The sequence below is a fragment of the Arvicanthis niloticus genome, chromosome X, assembly GCF_011762505.2.
Source record: "Arvicanthis niloticus isolate mArvNil1 chromosome X, mArvNil1.pat.X, whole genome shotgun sequence".
NCBI lineage: Eukaryota > Metazoa > Chordata > Mammalia > Rodentia > Muridae > Arvicanthis > Arvicanthis niloticus.
In genome coordinates, this window is record NC_047679.1 from 93,191,890 (window position 1) to 93,208,660 (window position 16,771).

At 39.4% G+C, this 16,771-nt stretch overlaps 1 pseudogene; it reads right to left on the reverse strand.

The window, feature by feature from the left end:
- Window positions 1–2,344: 2,344 nt before the first annotated feature.
- On the reverse strand, window positions 2,345–3,659 carry LOC117695083 (ornithine aminotransferase, mitochondrial pseudogene; annotated as a pseudogene).
- Window positions 3,660–16,771: the final 13,112 nt, after the last annotated feature.

The following is a 16,771-nucleotide window of genomic DNA, read 5'->3' on the forward strand; positions in this document are numbered from 1 at the left end:
TGGTTAAGAGCGATTGCTGCTCCTGCAGAGAATCTGAGTTCAGTTCCTAGCCCCCACATAACAACAGCTCATAACCCCGTATAACTACACAGCCAGGGGGATCTTAAACTACCTTCTGTCTGTTGCATACACTGCACACACATGGGAAACCTAAATCCATGTAGGTGAAATACACATAAAAATAAAATTAAAAATTTTTAAAACAACTGTAAATAAGTAACCACCGTACTGTTGGTAAGACATGTACAACATTAAACTGTATGGGATGGAACACAACTACATGATCTCAAAGCTGTGGAGGAAGTAGCAGGTGTGGAGAAAAAAGAGGTGTACTCTGTGAATATAAGACCAGCCTAGAACACATAGCAAATTCCAGCAATGCCAGACCTATATAACGAGACCCTGTCTCAAAGGTAAAGAAACAAAATAAGGCTGTATGAATCCTGAAATCACAGCTCAGATGTTTACCATAAAAATAAAACTGCAAGCAGTTTTAAATACTATCTTAAAGTCATAATTATCAGTTTGGAATCTGCCCTATCATAGTTGTATATGTCTAAATCAGAGACCATTAAAACCATTCTGTGGTGCTGTGGCCTCAAATCAAACCTGTCCTGTAAAACTTGGCCGTGGTTATATAATAAAGCTATGTTCTCTAAGGTTGTGGTTGCAAAATCATAATAAAAAATATTTATCTCAAATTCAAGTTTAAGTGTTCATCAGTAACTTTGTGTGTGTGTGTGTGTGTGTGTGTGTGTGTGTGTGTGTGTGTGTGTGTGTGTGTGTGTGTTTGGACATGTACATATGTATGGAGGCCAACAGTTGAGAATGAGTTATTCTCGCTTTACTTTTTTGATGCAGAATCTCTCAATGAACCTGGAGCTTATCAGTTAGCCAGGCTATCAGAACAGGGAATTCTAGGGTCCAGCCTTTCAGTTCTGGGGTTACAGACCCACACACTCACTCTCTATTCTTACATAGGTGCTGAGAATCTGAGTTTCGATTTGCATGCTCTGGTGGCAGTCTCTTGATTCAGTGAGCCCTTTCCCCAGCCTCTTCATTCAATATTTGACTTACTAAATCTACTGAGAGCTTCATAAAGTTTTGTACTGGCTGGTCTTGTATGTCAAACCGACATAAGTTAGTCATTAGAGAGGAAAGAGCCCCAGTTCAGAAAATACCTTTATGAGATCCAGCTATAAATCATTTTCTCAATCAGTGATAAATGGGTGAAGGCCCAGCCCACAGTGGGTGGAGCTGCCCCTGAGCTGGTGGTCATGGATTCTATAAGAAAGCAGACTGAGCAAGCAAAACAGAGCAAGCCATTAAGCAGTACCCCCTCCATGGCCTCTGCATCCACTCCTGCCTCCAAGTTCCTGCCCTGTGCGAGTTCCTGCTCTGCTTTCCTTTGCTGGCGAACATCGAAGTGGAAGTGGAAGCCCAATAAATCCTTTTCTCCCCAGCTTGCTTTTTGGTCATGGTGTTCTGTCACAGCAATAGAAACCCTGACTAAGACAGTTTAATGCCATCATATCAGACTAGAGCAAGCAAAATGTCACAATGGGTAAAGAAAGCACTTGCTTAGAAGCCTGAGGACATGAGGGTTGGTTTGGTTGTATTACAGATATGAACTGGTCATAGCTTTATTTAGAATAAAAAGCCTGAAACACACCCAATAATCTCAATAGGAGATGAAATGCCAGTCATAAGGGTAAAATAATACACTGATTATTGGCAAAATGGAAATGCAAAATACTCTGTTGGGGTAAAAAGAAAAATTAAGCTTTATTCAAAGAAATACTGAAAATAAATGGTTTACAAATTACAATCAAGCACTTAAAGTATAATTTAGTAATGAATTCTCAGAATCTATGTAATCTATGTTGGCCATTGCAGAGTTTACTTGAAACTAGTATTTTTCATATGCTTAACCTTCAATCATCGTAACATTCATTGATTATAATGATTCAACTACATGAGGTTAAGCTAATTTCTTATGTAGTATCTCAGAAATAACTTCCAAATACAAAGCATTCACACCAGCAAGGAAATTGTAAAAAAGCCTGGAAATTGCTGCAGGACTCGATTTGCAGGCTGTATGCAGATGGATCTGTTTCTCCTTAGAAAGTTCCCACACAGTCAAACCTTAACAAAGAGATGCCTCTCACTCTTCTGTCACACAGCCACCTGCAAGTTTCTAGGTGTTACTCTACTATACATCAATTTAAATATATAATATGTATTTTTAAAAAGTCTTTTAGGAGACAGACAGACAAAATCTGACCATTGCAAGCAGAGTCTCACAAGATCCCTATCTGAAGATGGCTCCTCAGAGTCCCTACTCTCACAAGGACAAGATGGTCTTGTTGATAATCCCCACTGACTCCCAGAGCTCATCGTCCTCGATCACAAGTGGAGGACCAACCTGATGATATTGCTGTGGGTTGGCTTGGCTAGAAGCTCGTTATCTTGGAGTCACAGGCACACCTTCCAAGCATCACAATCTTTGGTTTCTCTGATGGCGATGGCATTTAGCAACCCTTTCCCTCTCACAGCGATCTTGACATCAGAAGGCAGCTTCATGAGCTCCTTTCTCAAGATAGCGCGCATCTTGTCTGCGTTTTCATCAAGATTCTCTTCTTCTAAAATCTCAAGAGACACAATGGCAATTTGGCAGCCTAGTGGGTTGCTGCTGTGTGTAGAGCCATGCTTCCTGGTTTAATGGTCAGCACTATCTCAGCATCACCCAGCACTGCAGACACAGGGTATAAGCCGCCAGAAAGGGCCTTCCCAAGAAGAACTATGTCAGGTCTGACATTCTCATGATGTTAGCTAGCCATCTACCAGTTCAGGCCAATCCAGTATTTCATTAGCAATAAACGGAACCTGGTGCCTGCTGTAGAGTTCTTGAACTCCTGTCAGGTATCCTGGATTCGGGACAACAATACCTGCTTCACCCTGGCTGAGCTCCACCATGAAAGCAAGAGCATTTGGATCCTGAAGAGCATGCTCCAGTGCAGGCAGATCGTTATTGTGGGATGGTTTCAAAGCCTGGCATGAAGGGTCCAAAGCCATCGTGACTGGTCAGATCTGTGGAACCGGAGATTGCCAAAAATGTTTGACCCCCAAAAGTTTCCAATAACAAAAACAATCTTTGCTTTGTATTTCTGGATGCCTTTCATTGTGTAGCCCCAATGACTAGCAAGCTTGCATGCAGTCTCTCCAGCCATCACTCCTGTATTCATAGGAAGAACTTTGTTGTAGTTGAAAAGCTTGGTGATGTACTCCTCATATTCACCAAGGACATCGTTATAGAAAGCCCAAGATGTTAATGTCAGCTTGTCCACTTGATTCTTCATGGCATCTGTGCTCTTTGAGTGTCAGTGTCCTTGGCTGACAGCACCATAAGCACTCAGGAAGTCGAAGTACTGCCTGTCTTCCACATCCCAAATGTAAATGCCTTATTCTCTCTCCAGGGCTACAGGTAAAGGATGATAATTGTGTGCACCATATTTAGATTACCATTTAAAAATGTACTCAGGGGATGGTGGACCTTGCACTGTCTTCTTAGTTGCAATGGACAGGGCAGAGGTGACTGAGGCGTGGACTCCTCAACGCAGAGCAACAATGATCTGCAGACTTGCTAGTTTAGAAAACATTGTGTGGGTCCTTCAGAAATGGGAGTGCAGAGAGACCATTCAGATCACGGTAAGATCCTGACAACAGCCGCTAAGTAACACTGTACTTCAGCCATGAAGCCCGATGACATAAGTTTGATCCTTGGATTTCATAAAGCTGGAAGGAGAGAACTGACTTCAAAATGTTTGATCTCTGACTTCCAAATGTTCAATGTATCATACATGTACCTATGTATCCATATTTTCTATAATATAATAGTATAATAATAATAATATGAAGTTCAGAATTAATTTTGTAATTGAATACTGTTTTGGTTTGGGGGGGTGGTGATACTTAGTTTTGTTTTTGACAGTCTCATGCTGGCCTCAAACTTTCTATGTAGCTTTAGATGACACTGAACTTTCAATTCTCTTACCCCTACCTTATGAAAGCTGTGATTATAGGTGTGAACCACCAAGCCTGATATTTATTTAACATTCTTTCTTTCTTTTTAATTTTTTAAAAAAGTATTAATTTGGGTATACACTAATATAACTTTTTGGAAGTTTTTTTCAAGACAGGGTTCGACTGTAGTCCTAGCTGTTCTAGAAATCACTATGTGGACCAAGTTGGCTTCGAACTCAGAGATCCACCTGCCTCTGCCTCCTGAGTGCTGGGATTAAAAGCGTGTGCCACCACCAAATAGTTGATATAACATCCTCTTTAAAACCAAGTATTATGCTACAGGGAGAAAACAATGTTTCCTTTCTTGATAGTAAATATATGTATGTGTATACACACATAAATGTATATGAAATATAACCATTCCATTACTTTCTTTAAATTTTAGGATAGTAGTGGCTCACTGACAGAATTTAAGTTTTTGTGTAAGTCAAGGTCAATGTGAAGACAACTTCTAAGTTTCAAAGGGTTTTAGCAGTTTCTCTGCTGTCAGATGGAGCCACAATTTTATTTCCAGGTGTTCATTTTCATTGAGCAGGAAAGTGATTATGTCATGACAATGAGCACGGTGAATCTTCACACATACTGGACAACAGAGAATTAAGCTCTTTTTTTTAATACCTCCACTCAGATTGCTGTTTACCATCTAAAGTACAGGGTACAGAGCAAGGAGAAAGGCCACAGGGTCATTATACTTTGGTGGCAAACGGACTATATTCGGGTTTTTTTTTGTTGTTTTGTTTTTTGTTTTTTTGTTTTTTTGCATTCTATTCACTGCCAGTGATCCATTTATTTCAGGACAAAATTGAGAATTCTCCATGTTACTCTTCCTGAGGTCTATTTTAATTCATTTCCACAAACTGAGGAAAAGAAAGGAGGCCCTCTGGCTGGAGCACTGAAATTCTCCAAAGGCTGCTGCGGCCCAATGATGCTATGTTCATTATTGAGACAACTAATCCCATTTCTCTTCTCTTTTGAATTGGAATAGTTTAAAATCTTGTTGCTGAGGCTGGCTTCATGGATGTCACTTTGTTCAGCTACTGAAGAAAGCTGATGATAGGAGACTTTCAGCCCAGAGGAAGCCCATCCCCCCTTCTCTAAAGATGTGCTCTACTTCATTTATAACACTCATTAATCCTTTTGTGGTATGTATTACTCCAAGAGAATAGGGTTTCAAGTTTACTCATCACCCATGGGATGTTACCCAAGGACCTTGCACATGGTAGGCAGGCCTTCTTCTAGTGAGCTATAACCTATGCTCTTGTCTTAATATGCTCATATAGAAATTTACCTCATGTGTTACACTGGACATTGTTTACTTGTTTGATACATGGCACTGCTATGTAGTCCTGGATGGCCTTGAACTTGCTGTGAAGAACCGACTGGCCTTTAACTTGGAGCAGTCTTCATGTGTGTCTCCATAGCGCCAGGGTTGAGGTTAATACTACTATGCCTGGAATATCACGAATTATTGATAAATACTTGTTAAATAAGTAACTAGATAAGTGAGCTGATTAATCTTGTACTAAATGTAGCATGAACAATGGCATACTCAGATGTCTGCAAGCAAATATCTTCTCTTTCATTATCTGGAAATAAAATACAATGGAGTGCTATTATCTGGAGCTACTTGAGTGAAGAAAAAAAGGAGAAAGGTTTGGCATTTTCTGCACTGACAGAATGTGAAGAAACAAGTAATACTCAATAACTAAAAATAAATGGGGAGGTATAGATAAATAAAGAAATTTGAATTAGGCCTGAAGATGTAGCTCCATTGGTAGGATGATTGCCTGGGTTCAATATCCACCACCACATAAGCTGGGCATGGTAATAGATGACAGCAGTCCGAGCCCTTGGGAGTTGGAGGTTGGAGGATCAAAAATTCAAAGCTATTCTGTGCAACGTATTAACTTTGAGCCCAACACATTGATGGGGGAGAGGGAAAGAAAAGAATTAAGGGCCAGAGGAGGGGAGAGTGGGAGAAGGGGGAGAGAAGAAAAGGAAAAGAAAATAGAAGAGGAAGAAACTACACGGACTCATACAGTTTTCTCAAGGCCAGATATAAAAATGTCAGCTTGGTTGAGACATCCCCAATCACGAGTTGGATTCTAGGTCATTAGGACTTTTATAAACCTTCAAGGCAACTCAAATGTGAACAGAAAAAGAAGATTGACACAGGTGAAGTAGAAAAAAATATTCAGGGCTGGAGAGAAAAGGATGTGGGAAAGCTTTGTACCTAATAGCAAGATGAGTAAAGATTTTTTTATATAATCCCATAGTAATATAATAGGAAAGATCACAATAAAAGTGGAGGGCTGGTGTCGAGGTGTTCCTCCTAGACAGCACTGGGGCTGCATTTACTATTTGAGACAATAATGGGATTTTTACTTTAGAAGGAAGTGGTCCTAGATCTCAGATCAAAGAATTCCTTCCTTTTAAACAAAAATGAAAGGAAGCAAATGAACATGAAAGAGAAAAAGAAATAAAATGGATCAAAGAAAAAAGAGAGAGATGAGGATCCCAGAGGATGAAGAATCCCAGGGGATTGAGGAGAAAGCAACATGTTCAGTCAGGATATTAGACAATCTGGTAAAAAAAATATTGAAATATCATTAATTGCTTATTACAAAAGAGGCTACACTTAATAGGTGCTAGAAGTCGATAGATGGGGTATTTTTTTTTCTTTTTTCTTTTCTGTACTCCTCAAATAAACATTCAGTTCAATTTTTTATTCCCCAGGCTCAGCAGTAAGGTATGTGCCCAGCCTACACAAGCCCTCTTTAGATCCCTATCAACAAACAAACAAACAAACAAAAAGTTTTAAGCCTTTAAAACTGATATTTCATTATATCATGTTCAAAATTTAATGAAGACAGTTGGCATCAGACTGGCTTACATATCTATATCTATATTTATGTATGTGTGTATGTATATATACACATAAATATACATGTGGATATATATGTATATATACATATATGTATGTGGATATACATATATGTATGTGGATATATATGTACACACAAATGTACACACAAAAGCACTCTGAAAAATGATGTCCAATTTAAATTTCTGTATATATGTGTGTGTGTGTGTGTGTGTGTGTGTGTGTGCTAAAGAATCTCTTCATTATCCCATGATACTTGTTCATAGGGAGATAAATTGATTATACAATGAATAAGACTGAAATCCTATCGAGGAGGAAAACAAAATGGTCACTAGGCAATGCAGAGAGAAGGCTTCATAGGTAAGAGAGTTTGTCCAGAGGACCCAAGTTCAGTTCCAAGCAAGCACATTGGGCTGCCTACAACCACCTGTAATTACAGTTGCAGGGAACATGACCCCTTCCGGCCTTAACAGGCACATTTATGTAGAGAACACACACACACACACACACACACACACACACACACATGCACACATAATACTAATTAAGTATCTAAAAAATCTTGAGAAGGCATAGTTTCTGTTTTCTAAATTTGCTACAACAGAATATTTTATATACCTTCCACATCTTCTAAGCCTGTACATCCCTTAAGTTTCTAATTCCAGAAAAAGAGCTGAATGATAAGTGCCATAAAGCCTTGTGTACTAAGTTAGATGCCTTGAACCCATGTGGTGGAAGTCAAGAACTGACTCTGAAAGGTGACCTCTGACCGCCACACATATACACACTAAGCAAAAAAATGTTTAAAATTTTTAGAAAAGAATCTTCTACTATACGTATTTTTATCTCTCTCACTCTGTGTTGCCTATGGAACCTAGGGCCAGGCATATGCTAGGCAAGACCCCTGCAACTGTGCCACACCTTAAACCCCAATACATTTTCTTTATCCTCATTTTAAGGGTAAGCATAAGTAATCAAGGTGATAATCAAAACCAGGACTCTTGCTGGGCTGTTGTGGCGCACGCCTTTAATCCCAGCACTTGGGAGGCAGAGGCAGGCAGATTTCTAAGTTCGAGGCCAGCCTGGTCTACAGCGTGAGTTCCAGGACAGCCCAGGCTATACAGAGAAACCCTGTCTCGAAAAACAAAAAACAAAACAAAACAACAACAACAACAAAAAAAAACAGGACTCTTTAGAAATGGTGTCTGATTTAACTATTCAAAATAAGGCTAAAATCAGGTCACCCTTAAAAGGAAAACTCTGTAGGAGTCTTCAGGGGTCCCACTGTGTTGCCTTGAGTTACAGTACACACTGAGAACTGAATACGATTCAGTGCAATAAAATGTCAAACTTTCAACTATCCTGCCCCACCTCTGCAAAAAGACTTAAGAATCGCTCTATCTACACACTACCCCATTTATACCTGCTCTTAATTTAACCAACACCACCAAATGTGTTCGAAGAATGTTTGAAATGAACAAAGTGCAGCTGTAGCTATAGCTGCAGTTGTGTAGAACAAATCTATTGTATTCACAATTCTACGGTTAACTAAAGGATGCAAAATACTGTCTGCACTGCATTGGAACAGAATTGTTAAGTGTATAAATTGCATGTGGAACAAAATCAATAGCTTTGGATTATACAATAATAGAAAAAATAAACTTCAAAAACCAATACTAAACAAGGAGGCCTAAGAGACAGGCCACATAATCTGGGAAAATATTTGCAGCAAGCATGCAAACTGAAAGATAGGTTTAAAGCACTGAAACACATATAGAAGTCAGAAAGGAACAGAGCAAAGGAAAGAACAAAGGCAAGCATGCTTCAGTCAAGTCCAAAATTTTAGTGGCTATGATTCTAAATGTTCAAATGCTTTTTTTTTCAGCTTTAAGGTATAAATGTAAAGGAACATAGCTTGGTGGGCTGGAAATATGGCTCAGTGGTTAAGGGTACTTCCAGCTCTTCCACAGAACCAGTGGTCACTTTCCAGAACCAGTATGGTGGCTTATAACCAGCTGTAACTCCAGTTCCAAAGAACCCTAAACCCACTTCCAACACCCATGGACATGAAGCATACATGTAGTGTACATAAATACATACAGATAAAACACACATACAAAAAATTAATTACTTGATTCGGTTTTTTTTTTAAGTAAATAAGATAAGAAGGTTTTTGCTGACGGAGGTGACTCACATCTCTAATTCTAGTACTTAGTAGGGCTTGAGGCACGAGGCGTTCCCAGACATCCACAGTGATTTATGGGCAACTTAGGGGTCAGACTAGGCTACAAACTGAAATGCTGAAGAAAATAATAATAATGATAATGATAATAATAATAATAATAATATAAAATAAAAAGATATTATTACTCAATGAGGTAAGAAGAACAACAATACAGAAAGGCAGAACCCCTAACACTATTAATGATAGTCTGCTATGCTTACAGACAGGAACTTAGCATACCTGTCCTCTGAGAGGCGTCATTCAAAAGCCAATGGAAAAAGATGTAGAGACTCATAGCCAAACATCAGGCGGAGCTCAAGAGTCTTGTGGAAGAATTCAGGATAGAATTGAGCAAGCCAGAGGGATCAAGAACACCATAAGAAGACCCTACCGGGTCAAAGAACCTTAGCCCATCAGGGCTCACAGAAACTGAACCATGAACCAAAGAGCATGCAGGGACTGCACCTGGGCCCCCTACACATTTGTAGCAGATGTGCAGCTTGGCCGTCATATGGGTATCAAACACTGGTGCAGGGGCCATCTCTGACACTGTTGCCTGCCATTGGATCCCCCTTTCCCTACCTAGACTGCCTGGTTGGGCCTCAACAGGAGAGGATGTACCTAGTCCTGCTGGGACTAGGTGTTCCAGGGTGGGGTAGTACTCAAGGGGGTCTTCCCCTTCTCTTAGGAGAAGGAGAGGGAGTTATGAGAGGGACTGAGAGAAGAGGAGGGAGAGGGTCTGTGATTGGGATGTAATGTGGATAAAAAAAATAAATTATGAAAAAAGACACAAACTGTCAAAGCTAGGTAACGATGGTACAATAGCCGGCAGAGGCGATGCTCGACTTTTATCTCAGTACTCAGGAAGCAGAGGCGGGTGGATCTCTGTGAGTTTGAGGCCAGCCTGATCTACTGAGTGAGTTCCAGGGCAGCCAAGGCTGCTACCAGAGCAACCTTATTTCAAAAAAGCTTAGAAAGAAAGAAATGAAGGAAAGAAGGAAGGAAGGAACGAAGGAAGGATGGATAAAGACGAAGGTTAAACATTTTTAAACTCCAGTGATATGTACCATTTTGTCAATTAAAATTATAAATAACTAATTGAGAGACAATTAAATGGGTTGCTAATAAATGACTAAATTGGTACAAATTTTTTTAATTATTTAAAAATTTCTAAGCCTAGGCACATCTTTGAACTGGGGAAGCCAAGGCAGGAAGGTCGTCCTAAATTTGAGTCTATCCTGAGCAATACGATGAATCCCAGGCAAGCCAGAGATACAAAATGATATCATGTCTCACAGCAGTAACATAGATAGGCAGATAATTAGATAGATAGATAGATAGATAGATAGATAGATAGATAGATAATGTTTTAATTATATACACATTTAAGAAAAATTAAATTATTATCATATTTTTAACCACACATTTAGACCTAGTAAGTTTCTCTCTAGGATTGTAATATAATAGAAATAATGAACAATTCAGATAACAGAAATATGAAGGGGGGATATGGAAACAGGCAATGTTTTTGAAATATTCCCTCTATGGGATATCTACACATGAAAATGATGTATATAGCATTTTAAATTGATGTTTTAAAGCATTTAGTAGCACTTAAAAATGTTTCAAGAGTGGGCATGTAATTTAGTGGTAAAGGCCATACGTACGTACATAGCATGTTGGAAGTCCTGGGTTTCATCCTCGGCAGTAGATAAAGCATGTGTGGTAGCTAATATTTGTAATCATACCACTTGGGAGGTGGGAGTAGGAGGCTAAGGAGTTCAAGGCTATCCTTGGCATCATAGTGTGTTTCAACCCAGCATATAATGAGTCTATGTCATGACTCAAAAAATGTTTCAAGTGTAAGGAAACATTGTCACATGGTCTCATGTGGCCCAGGGTCACTTCAACTCTTTACATAACTGAAGCTGGACTTGAACTCCTGATTCTCCTGCCTCCATCTCCCAAGTACTAGAAGTAGAGATGCGTACCACCACACACTACTCTAAAATATCTATCTATCTATCTATCTATCTATCTATCTATCTATCTATCTATCATATAACCCCAATTATATTTTAAAACAATTCTATGAACATAAAAATAAGTATTAATAAGGCACCACAGTGCTAACATTTGTTACCTCTGTGTGTTGAAATTTTTATTTTCCTTTTTTGGAAAGTGCCATAAAATAGTTCAAAAGTCCTTCTCAAAATGTGTCATAAAAAGGGAAGAGTGCTTAACTTATTCAATTTATAGTTTGCAAGTGACAAAGAACATTCACCATTTGTCTCTGTGGGAGACACATCTGAAATGCCAGTGACCTTATACTTGCAAGAAAACTGCTTCTCTGTCTCCCTAATTTAAAGAGGAGGACAAGGAGGAAAGTCAACCGTCTCCAGGAACAGATGTCTGAAGTGAGATAAAGTAATTATGAGGGGAGAAGAAAAGGAGAAATTTACTAACAATAATTAGTCTACTTTCAGTTTAGTTCAGGACTCAAGATCAAAACATCTCTCCTTGTAAAGACTGTTCCAAAGACTGCTCCACACAAGCAACACTGTTAGTATTTATGACTTCTCATATTTTTAGAGGGTGGAGGCTGGAGATGAAATCCTAGCCCTCAGGAATGCTAAATGAGTACTTAGCATGTCTGCAAGAAAGTTTTTTCTGTTAACTTAAAGATGACTAACAGTGGATATGATTCTATTTTAAGCTATAATCACATAAGAAATTCCTGCTTCCCTCCTTGTAGTCTGATGGTTACAAGAGGGTTAGATTTTAAAATATATTTTTATCACTTTTGTTGTTTGTGTCTTTGATTTGGTTTCAGAAAAGGGTCTCTATGTAGCCTAGTCTCGCCTGTAACTGGCAATCTACTTGCCTCCGCCTCCCAAATACAAGGATTACAGATTAGTGCCACTAGGTCTGGTGGATCAGGAGCCAATTTTGATGATCAAGAAACTGAAAATGGGCTGGAGAGATGGATTAGCCTTAAAGGCTTGGCTCACAACCAAAAATATAAAACACTGAAAAGGACTGTCTATATTAAGTTTCTTAAACCACTCCATCAAAGACCACCTTTGCAAGAGAAAATACCAGAAAATTTTAGTTATACAGCTGTATGACTTTACATGGATAATGGTTCATAGAACCAAAGAACACACAAAAAATATTCTAATAATGCTACTTGATGGATGAATGCTCCACTAGAACCCAGACTGCTTTATATTAAAATAAGTGTGGTAAATAGCCCCTAAGCAAACAAAACTTAAACAGGCTATTATATAAAAAGTTCTGTGCCAGCCTGGGGTACCATGAGACATTGCTCCCCCTCTGAGCCATAAGAAGGAGGAGGAAGGGAAGGAGAAGAAGGGGTAGGAAGAAGGGATAGAGGAAGGCAAAACTAAGGTTTTCTCCGAGGCCTATTTTGATCATTCCCATACTCAAAGGAAGAGATTTGACTTAAATGAGTTTAGTTCTCCATATTTTTAAGGTGTTGTGATTTATTTGTGTGTGTGTGTGTGTGTGTGTGTGTGTGTGTGTGTGTGTGTGTGTAAGAGAGAGAGAGAGAGAGAGAGAGAAGAGAGAGAGAGAGAGAGAGAGAGAGAGAGAGAGAGAGATAAGAGAGAAGAGAGAGAGAAAAGAGAGAGATTTGTGTCTGTGTGAATATGTGCCACGTGTCTTCTCGTGCCCTTAGAAGCCTTAAAAGGGTGGAGGGTTGGGGTTAATTTGTAGCTGTGGTTACAGGAGCTGTGAACTAAGCAGTGTGGCTGCTGGGAAGGGGACTTGGGTAATCTAGCAGCCAGTGGTCTTAACCACTGAGCCATCACTCCAGCTTCAATTGTCCGTCTTTCAAAGGATAAGCTGGGGACACGGATGAAGGATAGAGTGCTTGCCTAAAATGTTGCAGGCTCTGGATTTAAACATACACACACAAACACACAGAGCGTGAAGGTTAAGGCAGATAGTGTGAAGAGCCTTTGAAGGGGAGATAGGAGACCTATCTAAAGAACGGGGACATGAGCCCTAAAGACAGTTATAGATCTACATAAATACAACTGACTTTTATTACCCATGCTGCAAATACACAGAAAGAAGGTCTTAAAGATTTCATGGTGTAGGGCTAGAGATATAGCTCAGTAGATAGAGTGCTTGCCTAGTACTCACAAATCCCTTAAACCTCCAGAAACCCATAAACCAGGCAATGACACACGCCTGTCATCCCAGCACTCAGGCAGGAGGATCAGAAGCTCAAGGTCATTCTTGACTACATAGGGAGTTCAAGGATACCCCTGTCTATATTATACTCCGTATCCAAAAAGAAAGAAAGGAAGAAAGAAAAGAAAAAGATTTCCTAGTTTAGTAGAACAGATGAGTTAACATTTGCTATAAAAATGCTTAATCAAAATACTACATTTTGTTTTCTTTTGTAAGATAGAATCTCACTAAGCAACCATGATTGGCCTGAAAAAAAAAAAAAAACAGTATGTAAAACCAGCCATCTTGGAACTCATGGTAATCCTAAATCCCCTAAATGCTGGGATTACAAGCCTGTTCCACTCATCTACCGCCATACCTGGCTTCAAGTCCTGCAGCCGTGTAAAATTCTGGTAGACAAGTCCACGCTGTCTTATTCAGTTCTATAGTCATAAAGTGATGTTCCCAAAGTCACAGAGGTAGTAAATGTAGTAAGTGACCAAGACAAATGTTATGTTCTGGCGTTCAATCTGGGGAAATAGAACATACTAGACCCTGGGTTTTAGACTTAGCACTGCAAAAATGTTCTGACTCTCCTGAACATACCTTTCTCACCTGCCAAAGGCGATGAGGTAGGTATACAATTATATTTGGGAAATGACTATGTGGTTTAGCTGAAATATATAAACAAATATGGCAGCTGGGTCAGATGAGAGCAGCATCAGAATAATCTATGGAATGCACTAGTTTTTGTATGATGTTTTACATGTCTGATCAGTTGGGTTTTGTTTCGGAAAAGCAGAAATAATTCCTTTTGTGTGTGAGCCTTTCCAAGAAGATCCAGGAGGAAGTACAACCAATAGCCTTTTAAAGTTTAGACAAATGTATGACCCTGAATAATTGATGGTAGAATAAAATAAGCAAGAATTCAAATTGATTTTCAAATCAGCCTTTTTGTTTACATGGAATTAATTTAAAACATAATTCCTGATTATGTATCCCATAGCTTCCCAGATAAGATACCAAACCCAAGCAAGAATAAGAAAACAGCTTTCTGAAGCAAACAGGACAAGAGTGTTAAGTACAGGCAACAGGCTCCACTGTGTATCGTAGCTGTATTCTGTATGGGTATATCATGTTCTCAAAGTCTTAGACACATGGCTGGAATCTGCATAGAATGTGAAAGCTTGTTGCTTACAGAATGTAGTCTCACTGGATGATCGGCAGGGTACTGGGGTTACAAAGAAAAAGGAAGCATTTTTTTTTCCAGAAAAGATTCAGTTGTTAAGTAGGACAGCCTCATAGTCCTTTCATGGGTTGTGTATTCAGCCTCAGAACTGTAAGTGAAATGGTGTGTCTTAAAGATCTCAGAAGAAAATGTGCTTGCATGGAGATTTAAAAATGTTAATTTTTTGGTTTGTTGACAGCTAAGCAAACATTTAGTTGCCATGGAGAATCCAACCCACTCAGATTACCTTTAGAGTTACTTAGTAGAAATAACTGAAAACAGAAATTGTAAATAGACAGTATGACTTAGTGTAATTTTTACATTGGAAAACCTACTAATAAGAATTGTGCATACTTTGAATTTATATAAGTTTGTGCTTTCAAGAATGTTATAAATTATGTATCAATTTTCTCTTCAAAAGCAAAACTTGCATTTCTAATTATGAATAGAATCCTGTAGGACCTTTGGAAAAACTATAATACTCTGAGTAAGCATTCAATGAACCAAAATTTTGAGCTGCTGAGCACTTCCAAACGTTCAGAGGATTTCTACACTCAACAAGCACAAGGCTTCGAGCTAACGACGAAGATCAGCTGGTAAAGCACTGAGTTCAAAACTCACCACCACATAAAACTATTCGTGTTAATACACACCTGCAATACTCAGGCCTCCAAAGATGAAGCAGAAAGATCAGAAGTTCAATGCCATCCTTGGCTACAGAACAAGCTTGAAGCCAGCCAAGACTATGGTGAAACCCTGCCTCCAAAACTACAGTAATATAATATGAAGGAAGATATTGATTTGTTTTTGAAAAAGACTTAGGCAATTCAAAATGAAAAAGAAGGCATGGGAAAAACTTTAGAATTCTAAATCATTTCAGATACTCTTTTAAATGTTACTATTACTATTTTAAACACGCAAGCCAAATTTGAAAGAATTCTAGGTAACAATTGAGCTATTCTACATTTATACACCTTAGGAAACTCCAATACATAATCATGGCGCTGGGGGCTAAGAAAGGCTGGACATCATATTAGGACTTTAAAGAAGTCCTGAATACCAGGGACAGGGGTCAGTGTGGAGTGAGTGCTTTGAATGCTAGGGGCCCTGTGATTCAGAATAGTGTTGCTCCTGTGCTCACAAATACCAGAGAACTGCCATCCTTAGAGTCCCTTACCTAGCTTCTCTCCTCAAGGATTTTTGAAGTTTACACCAACCTATTGTTACTGTCAATTTAAAGAGCAGCATGTGCTTCTCTCAAGGTTTGAAAAAGGGAGGGGCAGGTGATGTACTTGGTAAAGTGCTTGCCTAGAAACATGGCACCTTGGTTGTTCCCCTCACCCTTGAACCACCTAAGAAAATGCATAGTGTGGTTGTATAGAGTTTGGAGACACCCTGAGATACAGCATTATCTTGTCTCCCAGACAGCTTGTTTGCTTTAGTTTTTGAAACATCCATGTGTTGCTTGGCTAGCCTCCCCTGGACTGGACTGGGGTTACAGGAAACTACTACCCATGCCAGACACCTTGCTCAGAATTGACTGAGAGAAAAGGCCTAGCTTCACGCTTAACAAACAAGAGAGGACTTTATATATTCAAAGATAAGGTAAGCAAGAAAGGAGAACTAAAGTAGGAAAGCAAATTAAGCCTTCCCATTGTGTGAAACAATTACCTGCCTAACTACCTCTTTGCAGACTCTGACTTTCATCAAACAAAGTGAATAATTTACTCCAGCCTCCCTAGGAAACTCACGTAGTACATTGTGGAGTCATTAGTTGAGAGCAGACTCAAAGAATAGTGCCAAATAAAATTCTTTGCACGGTGTGATGTGTCTGCAGGGAAGCTTCCTCAACCCTAACAAATCATCAACTCTCCCTCTTCCCCCTGAGGGGCTCTTCAGCTTTTCTTGGAGCTACCATGCTTCCACTGATCTTGGGTTAGGTCCTTAAAAGCATACATTTTGCATTACTTTGGCAGTTAGTTTCCGCCCCCCCCCCCCCCAACTTGGCAGAAAGCAGGGTCGTTGGGAAAGAAGGAACTTCAGTTGAGAAAGTGCTCCCATCAGATTGGACTATAGGCAAGTATGTGAGGACATTTTCTTGATTAATGATTGACGTGGGAGGACCCAGACGACTGGGCAGATTGTCCGGAGC